The 9,985-nt window shown below is 31.8% G+C and overlaps 1 pseudogene; it reads right to left on the bottom strand.

Moving 5' to 3' along the window:
- Nucleotides 1-537: 537 nt before the first annotated feature.
- On the bottom strand, nucleotides 538-9,522 carry LOC149543909 (microtubule-associated protein TORTIFOLIA1-like; annotated as a pseudogene).
- Between the last annotated feature and the right edge of the window lie 463 nt (nucleotides 9,523-9,985).

Genomic DNA, 9,985 nt, shown 5'->3' with positions numbered 1-9,985 from the left:
ATGTCATCTAGTTCATTTGTTGCTGAGGAGAAGACTGAAGAAAAGGTTAGTAGTATTCAATTAATTAGGAATGAAGTTTTTAAGCCACCAAAATTCAATCCTATCCTAAAATTGCAATAAAGAGTGATTAAGAAAATAATAATTGGTTATTTCTTTCAAAATGGTTCTTTGGTTTGGATACTTGTGCAGAAATTTGGAGAAAAGAAAATTAAATGTTGGGCACAGAAGATATCCTAGATTCGAAACAAAAATTAGTAAACCCCACCATTGATCTGAACCAATCTCCATGAAAATCATGCAAATTTTGAGGGATATAATATTTAAAAATACCTCTTATGATTTCTTGATAATAGAGAGATGGGGGATGACATGTAAATTATGCAATCATAGTAATATTTTTAAGGGACTACATCGATATAATCTTTGGAATTAACAAAAACTCATAACCTTTAGCTAAAGAAATAAACTATAATTATCATTATACCAAAAAAAAAGAATACACATCCTATTAGTAAAGGTTCATGGATAAATCATGTGTTAAATCACAGAACCCAAGAATTTTTGCCTCAACAAGAAATGTTTAAGAGCTTGCATCATTTCCAAAATGGTTCCTTTAGATAAATGTTCTAGCACAGGATCAACCCAATTCATAAGCCTAATCAACAAGAGATCATCAAAAATGTAGAGGACCTTGCCAAATTTTGACTCCACATCCCCTTTCCATAGATATTCTACTGATCATGTCCAAATACTCCAAAAACTATAATTTCCCTAACCTATCTTACTATTCAATAAATTGTTAGTGGTTGTTGGCCGTGGATTTTCTATCACAAAATCATGTACCTCTATTTTTGCATCCTTGCCTGCAACCTACATACTAGAGAAAGCAATAGCTTCATCCTTTGATACTTGCAATGTGCTCCTTATGGAGGGACCCTCATTAGACCTATTTTATGTCTTGTGCTTTGGTAAATATTTTATTTCCTTCCAAATTTTCCAATATAGACCTTTGAGTGTCATTTGAAATAAACTCAATGGTCAACCTCTTTGATGTGTACTAGACATCTACCAAGGGATTCACCATAAAACCACCCCATAAGCCTTTGAACTTCCTATCCCATATATCAGTCCCCATTTCAGCTCCATATGATGCACCTCTTCCAGATCTACTCATTGATGACCCCTCAGATGCAACAAGTTGTGTAGGTGGGTATCTACCCTCATTTTTTTCCAAAATTTGAAGCTTAAAAGTATGGAACTAGGGAATTTAAAACAAGTATCCCTTCCATCTTCAACAATAGAGATCCTACCAGCTGATAAAGAAATATCCTAAGCCATTTCATCTATAATTCTTTCTAAACCATGTACCTTTTTTTCTAAAGAATGTAACCCATCTTGTGAGCTTCCCATAAACATTTGAAAGCACAACAATTGAAAATAAAATTTAAGTTTTTAACTATCTAGAAATAAAATTCGAGAAATTACAAAAAATGAAAGTACTAAGCACATTTCAAACTTTATGCTAAAATAATTTTTGAGCTATCATCTGTGTCTATACTTCACAGTGCACCCAAAAAAATTTAAATTCCATCTAGGCATGCATAAAATCAACTAACAGGCTACATCAACAATGAATACAACTTATGCTTAGTCCTACCATCCATTATAGTTTGTATAAAATTATTCAATAAAAGGATAAACATACTACTTTAAAAATGCCCAGAGAAAAGTGGAGACTGAAAATAATTAGAGCAACCCTTGAACACTCATCATGTAACCTCTATTAAATGAACATCATCTAGCAAGCTAACTTCTATTTAGAACACAGGAGCCCATATAAATACAATATATTTAGCTTTAGGCTTTAGCACATTACTAACAAACATATCAAAGCTTGCTGACAAAGACATTTTGGGGCAACTATAACTTGCAAGCATCATGATTACCATTTACAGGCACAGAAAAAGTAATCCCATGGGAACATCTATATCAATTCTTTCTTAAGACATCTCTTCATCATGATTTCTCAACACAAAACCACAAAAATATTAAGCTTGAAGAAACATGGGTCCTAAGATTAAACAATGGCCTCTTCATCATGATTTCTCACCTAGATGCAGTGAGTGCAGTGTTCATTTCATTTTCATGAGATATGGGTTCTCGTGAACCAGGACTCATGAAACATGGGTCAATTAATTTGAATCAAAACCTACATGGTTCAATCCTAGAAGCAAAAATTAATTTTACCAACTAGAGTTATCAAGAAGTCTAAAGAACTAACATAATTGAAAGAGTTTTTGGCACTTTAAAATTGAGATAGTTTCCAAATACATTTTTTTCAAGAAGTACCAGCTAGTTTTAAAGGCAATAATAACTTAAGGAGAAACTAGGGTAGCCTTCTTCTACAAATCATCTTTGTCTCTTCAAGAGTTAACATAAAATTTCTCTTATTCCCTATATGTTGCAAATATTCTTAATTCACTTTGACTTTCCATGCATCTGCACTAATATCTTAGTGATTCTTTGAATTTTGCAACATCTATTAAAGAATTTTGAGCCTTACCCATGGAGTTGTGTTGTAAGCTTTCCGAATCCTCAAGAAACAAAAGGAACATTTTTATTATGTTGGACTTGGGAATGATTCTGTGGCAATAGAAATTACAAGCACCTGACTAACTTTGAAATTTATCATAAGAGCTTTTAGCCTTTTAGTAAGATGAGTGAGAAGATAATAGAATTTTTGTTATTAAAAAATAAGTAAACAAGTAGTTAAACTAGCAATAGTGGCCAGAAACACTTATAACAAATTAGAAGCTTTGAAGTTGGACTCAATAAAAAATGGCTGGAATCTAAAATGAGAAACTTGAATATAAATAATAGAACCTTGCACTTTTCTTTCTACTAAATATATGATTCATAATAGAGAGGAACAGATCATTATTAAGAAATAGATTGCACACAATCAAACTGCATGGTATTTATTTCTCATACATGTCAACTAAAGGGCATCTTAGGAGCAATACTTGATAGCTATTCTTGAAATAATTCTAACAAACAAGTTTGTTATGATATTGACTATAAACTCATATGTCTTCAACTCTTCCAATTCAAAACAATGGGATATTTTGTAGACCTAAAAAGATCAAGATTTTGGAAAGTTACCTTCATAAGTTCCAACAAGCTGGATTACTGATTTTCAATCTAAACAAGTTGTTCCCTAATCATAGCTAATTCATTTGAATCATGGCCATTGCACTAGATCTTAAAACTATTTTTGCATACATTTCTTGTGTTCTACTTCTCATTAGGAATAGTCTCAATAATAAGTTTCAAATCTAAATGTTGGTCAGTCACAACACATTCGGTGTCATAATCTGAGCATCTAGGGGCTTCTTATTTTTCCACTATCTCTGTATCTTTGTATCTTGATCCATGATCTAGATTTTAACCCCTCCTATCTTTCAATTTAGAAAATGAACTTTAACCATAACATCTTCCTACTTAATATCTTCTGCTATCATAGCTCCTTAATCCCATTTCAATTTTGTCAATTGTGTAACCAAATCTTTTTTAGTAATCCTCAAAGTAGATACATCACCTCATGCATTGAAGCTTGTGACTAATTCTAAAACTAATATAGTTGGTAGGGTGGTGGTATCCAAAAAGACAACAAGAGTTTGAAATTTTAGAGGTTTAGACACTTGACCTATCCAAAAGACCTCAATTACTTCAGGAACTTGACTTGTTAAAGCCTTCTACAATACTCCCAATTTAATGATTGTGATCTTACAAAATCCCAATTACTTGGATTCAAGGGATTATAAGGTTCCAACATAATCCAAATACCCTAATTCCCACAACACTTCCTCAAACTACTCCAAAAGCTCAATTTTCTACCTACTAACCTTGCTGCATACTTGAAATGGGAATAACTCTTTCTTTTCTGAAGGCACTAAGTAAGACAATGATATTTTTAGACACCATTTATGGAGTTCTTCAACATGTCAAAATCTTTTATATGAATTCTTTGGACCAACCCCACTATCTATAATAGATGCCTTGTTTTAATGCATAAAATTAGCCAATTTAACAAAGGAAGTACCCTCTAATGATCTCCTATCAATCCCAATTCCTGGAAAAAACCTAGTTATGTCTTAAATTGACCAAATCCTAAAGGAATTAGACTTTAATACCCTATAAATGCAAAACTCCCAAATTTTCCTTCAAACTATTATTTTCTATGGCTTCCTCAATCTCCTGGTTCCACACCCTTCTAAACCAAATTAGTGATGGATTCACCATCAACTAAATATTATACAATGTGGAGTATAACACTTAAATGTGGAAGGAATTACAACTTTTTTGTTGCATGGATTTTTCAGTATCTTTATTTTTTTCATATAGGAAAGATTCATGTAGTCTTAGCATGTAGAAGGCTTATAATTCCATAGCAAATTTGGCAAAGTATAACACTTAAATGTGGAAGGAATTACAATTTTGTTGCACGAATATTTTTCAATATCTTTTTTTTTACATGTAGAAAATATTTCTATAGTATTAGCATATAGAAGGTTTATAATTCCACAACAAATTTGTTGGAGTTTTGGATTGTGATAAATAACAATTTTAAATCTACATAGTATTAGCTTCTAGAAGGGTTTACAAATTTGCAGCTTGGTAACATTTCAATCTATATTTGTAATCTCACCATACAAAAAGATGTTACAATTTTAAATCTTAGTTATCAATTCATAGAAGGGATTGCAATTTTTCTATCTGGCAATTTTTCATTTGACATCTATAACTTAGCATATTGAAGACATTATAGTATTCAAAAGTTGCAGTATTCATAATATTAAATTGTATAAATCTTAGATTATTCAGGAATCTTCATCTCTATTACTTTGGCATGCATGTGACCTTTTGCATTATACATGCAAATTAACTCTTACTAATCCATTGATTTAGAACCTATAATTAATAAGTACTATTGGCTTTCAGAGTCCTCTTGATGGAATTTTCCTTTTGATATTCTTTGATTTTATCAAGGGTTGCACTAAATATATATTCATCAAGCACTGTTAGTAAAATTTATTAGACTTCTAATGGCTAAATATTATAGGCTCTTCTACAGTTTAATTGACTTTTTTTGAAATTGTTTTTTTTTAAAGAGAGAACTAGCCTAAGAATTTGTAAGCATGCTATTTGCCTTTTGCCTAAAATTGTTCACCAATCTTAGTTAAGTGCCTAAAAAGCCCTTCCTAAAGTGTCAGCCATAATACACTAATTAATTTACACCAAACAATAGATGTGCTTAAGCCTTAAATAATAGTAGATTTTCCAACCATCATTAAAATAGTCCTTAATATTTAAGACCATTGATGAGCATTAACAAATAGTTAGAATCCTTTTGTTGATGTATGGGAGTAAAAACACTTCAACAACCTTGAATACTTTGAGCCACAAGAAAGACTTCAATTGCGAAGGTGGTAAATTCTTCTTGTAAGTCAACTTAGATCTTGCTTTATACTCCACTACAGCCTAGAATCTTATATGGATTAGCACTACTTTTAAAGTGTTGCTTCAAATCAATTGATTCTCCTGCAATAGTGATCCTAAAACTTATTAATCTTCATTTTAGGCCTTCTACACTCGATGGAATTGTATCCCTCCTCTTCCGTAATTATTAGAGGTTATACTCATGCTCCACTAATTACACTACAATACTATATTATGTTGAAGGACTCAAATCATCATCATGGTTACTTCAGCCAAAGACAACATTTTCAAAATTGATGAAAGTTGATAGATTGAAGTTAGTCCATACATGAAATTTAGAACTCAAATCCTGAGGAACTGAATTCTAGAACTTGGTACCACTAGATCTTGGTATGAATCATCCCATGCTATGTCAATTAATAGTGAGCTCGGTCATCCAGTCTTTAGATTGGTCTACCAAACATAGGAAAAAAACCAACACACTCTGACTGACACTCACCAGAAGAACCCATGAGGAATTTGGGACATTTTGTCTTAAAATTTTTGTCTTTTTTATCAACTCAACCCCCTAGCCCTAGAATTAAAAAATAGGCTAGTGACTTTTGAAAAGTTTTTGCTTTACTATTAATCCAGCTACTCATTCTAAATTCAAACCTAATATGCATTGAATCTATTTCTCATCCCACAACTTTTGTATTTTTGGTTCATGTGTTGTTGAATTGCTCTAAGGGTGAAGCTTGTTTGAGGTAAGTCGACCATATGCTTGTACTCATTTTCATCTTTAATTTTACCTTGAGATTTTTTATGTATTTCTTCCATGATGGAAACATTCTCTCCAAATGAAGGAGTTGAGCAAGATCTATCATAAACTAAAACAAGAAATGGGTATTTTTTTTGCAGCAAATAGATACTTTGCGAAATTGCTTGAAACTAGGGATGGATGTAGAGCCATGTTAAAGAAAAACCCCCAAAGAAGAAAGTGCAAGGCTAGAAGAAGAAATGAACAACCTATTTCCTCCTAGGGTTGTACATGTAATAGTTAAAGACAATGCAATGCTACCCCTAATTGGACATTGAAGAATTGCTCAGTCTATAGCCCTTAAATCAACAATGTTGACCAAGTTGAGATTAGAAACATTATTCAAAATGCTTTCACTTATTTTTTCCACTTTGGCTTCTACATCAACACTCACATAGGGGATAGGATCCCACAACAAAGATGAAGACCATTAGTCTATGGTGCAAGTTAATCAATGATGAAGCAAACAATGAAGAAGTGCCCTCTCCACAACTCTTACAACTATAATGTTGACCTCGTGGGGATTAGAAATCTTATATTAATTGGTGGCTTTGACCCCAAAAAATTTGGCTGCATCTACATCACTCACATAATTGATGGTGCCATATGCATAAATGTCCATTTGTTCCATGTTGTATCAAGCAATTGTTTCCTATCCAAGCCATTTAATTTGCAACCTTTTAAATCTCTACAAAGATAAAGTTGGAGCAGGAGAATTTTTCTTCTCAAAGGTGTCCTCTAATTGTAAAGTGTTAGATATATGATTATAGTTATTGTAATCAAGTCAAGCATTTTAATGAATAACTAGAGATCACTAATTTGTGCATAATTATATTAATACTACCACATACCTATTTTTGTTAGGTAATGGGTTAATTTCTTTATCCCTTAGTCTCTTCTCTTTTGCATCTTCAATGATTTCATTCCACTCCAGTTGTGGCACCATAGGAGGACACTCATACTTTGGGTTGAGCTTTAGAGGCCTTCTGTATTGGTCTCTCATAGTCTTTAGATGTTTGCAAGATTTTTTTAGAAGTTGGGCTTTGTTCAAAATATTTTGACCAAAAAACTCCATAGTTTTTATGAGATGACCTTTTAATTCGGGGACTTTCTTAGTCTAGCTTTTAAAAAAAAAATTGTTAGATAAAAAAATTAGTTCACGCTATGTATGTTGAATATATTGCAACAAATAGATGAACAAAAAAATGTAGCAACCAATTATATCAAGCTATGTACCTTTTATGTAATGTGGGCCTAAATATCTTCAATGTTGAATTATAAAAAGTTTCATAAAAAAATCATTTCCTGCAAAATCATCACGACATCATTAGTCAAAAATTGGTCATGAATAAGTAAACTACAATTACACTCTAAATAATTACAATTATAAAGTACCTAGAAAATTAGGCAATTTTAAAGGGAATATATCTTTCTCATCCATCAACAATGATGCCTCCAATGATCCAAGAGAAGTAATATGAGCTACTCCAGGAAGGGCTAGTAAGTTATCAATAGTACTAGTATTAGTTCTATCACCATGAGAAGGTGTACTTGTCCCTGCACAAAGTTAATCAATGGCATACCATACTCAAATGAGCAAGAAAGTACAAATATTATCATATTTAACACATAACAATATGTAGCAAAACAAGGATTTACCAGCTTTTGTTGCAGCAAGTGTGAATGTTTGCATACTCCTCATTGCCAATCCTATAGTCCATAATCTCAAAGTGTGGGTTGGCCTCATGGAAGTAGGTATATGGAAAGCATTAGCATATATATATAATGTATTTGTCATGTCCCCTATTTTCCTGAAATTGAATTTAATAATAAATAACAATAGCATCATGATTGGGAGAAACTCTCCACCCACGAGTCATTCCAAATAAATATTATCAAGTCAAGGGTAAGAATAAATGAACATAGGTAAGATTTAGGAAGGAATTATCTTTTAAAGATGTTTGGCTACATATTTGTTGTCATCATCTTTAGCAGACAAAAATACAATCACATGTATGGAGATTTAATTATTAGATAAAACTTGGCACTTAGATTAAGGCACAAACTAAAGTTATATATGTAAGTTTTTAATGATATTGTTATGCAAAAATAGTATTACAAGAACACTGCAGTGGTCATCAGAATCATATCAAAGGCAATGATAGAAAGTTTCAGATCAACTGTTACATACAACACAAATCACCAATAGAACTATGATGAGAGATTCACAATTATATAAAGGTTCATTAGTAGCACAATAGGAAAATAGTCTTATAAAGTGCACCAATGACCAAATTAACAATTCGATCAACACCCATCAAATATTTAGTAAGAATGATCAAAAGCTCATGGACATGGAATTGGTCAAGAGGAAATTCATTTAAGACTATATCATCATAAAGGTTCAAAAATTATAATTAGAAAAGATATATGAGTTTTCCACATACATCTAAGATACCATATTAGGAATGAGCATCAATTATAGAGTATGGATAATGGATTGTATCAATCTTAAGTATCAAAGAATGAATACAAATGGATAAGTAAAGGAGAAGACTGAACATGACAGTAGTAATAGAAAACTATCAACAATAATCATGAAGAAATAATGTCCCTTCTAATGATTGAGAATTGAAATCACATACCTATAGGACATACATTGGTACCCTTGTCAAGTGGAAGAACTCAGTGTGGTATCAAAAAATCCTATAACAAAACATAGATATTGTGGTTCATGATCCATAAATTAGTATAAAACATAAAGATTTATTAAACTATTGTCCTAGAAAAAGAATCATTATTGCTTACTTCCAGACTGCGTGCTCTATGATACAATTCATTTCTTGTGGCCTCTTTCTCTTCTATTGGACGTGGATCCATCACAAACCCAAGAATTTGTAGATTGACGGTCTTGAGGGTCTTTTTACACAGGGTTACATGGTCACTTCTATATGCAATGTCATCATTGCATAATACTGTGACCACCATATCAGTAAGTAATTTCTCTTGTGCAATATGTTCTTTTCCCTTTCCCTATGAATCAAATTGTGACAAAAAATATCAGTAAAATAATCAAAACAAGTCCAAAACCTTCACAAAAGTAACATAATAATATGACATTTTGTAAAATTACAATTGCATTAATTTTTATATAGAAGGTTTACCTGCATTAGAGAAGGGGTGCGAGCAACATCCCTACCTCTATCATCCAATGGATCGGCCATGTCACCCTATGACAAAGAATATATATAAAAACATCGACCTAATGAAAGGAATGGTCCACTTAGCAAAAAAAAATATTATTAAAATGGTATATTGTATATTAGAGTTCTAATTGGAAGTAATTAGTTTAAATTTTACATATATAGTACTTACAAGTCCCATGATAGTAACTTTCTTTGTATCTATGTGATTGTAATTGTAATCTATTAGGAACTCTTCCCCTAAATTTATTGATTTTATTATAGATACAAAAATAGGATTTCCTTCATGCACCTCAAAAATGCAATTGGGTTGCTTATTAGTTGACCTAGGATGCGTACTATTTATAAAACTTGCAATGTTCCTAATTATTTTTGGCCTTCCATTAATGTACACAAAAAGTCTTTTACTTTGATCATTTTCTTTCAATTATAGATAATGTTGGAATTACTTTAGAATAATTGAGAGAGGGGGTGAATCAGTTAT

This window comes from Cupressus sempervirens, chromosome 8 (assembly GCF_028749045.1).
Source record: "Cupressus sempervirens isolate cs-2001-9-10 chromosome 8, ASM2874904v1, whole genome shotgun sequence".
In the NCBI taxonomy this organism is placed as follows: domain Eukaryota; kingdom Viridiplantae; phylum Streptophyta; class Pinopsida; order Cupressales; family Cupressaceae; genus Cupressus; species Cupressus sempervirens.
The sequence above is the reverse complement of the archived record's forward strand: the minus strand, read 5'-3'. Positions and strand labels throughout refer to the sequence as shown.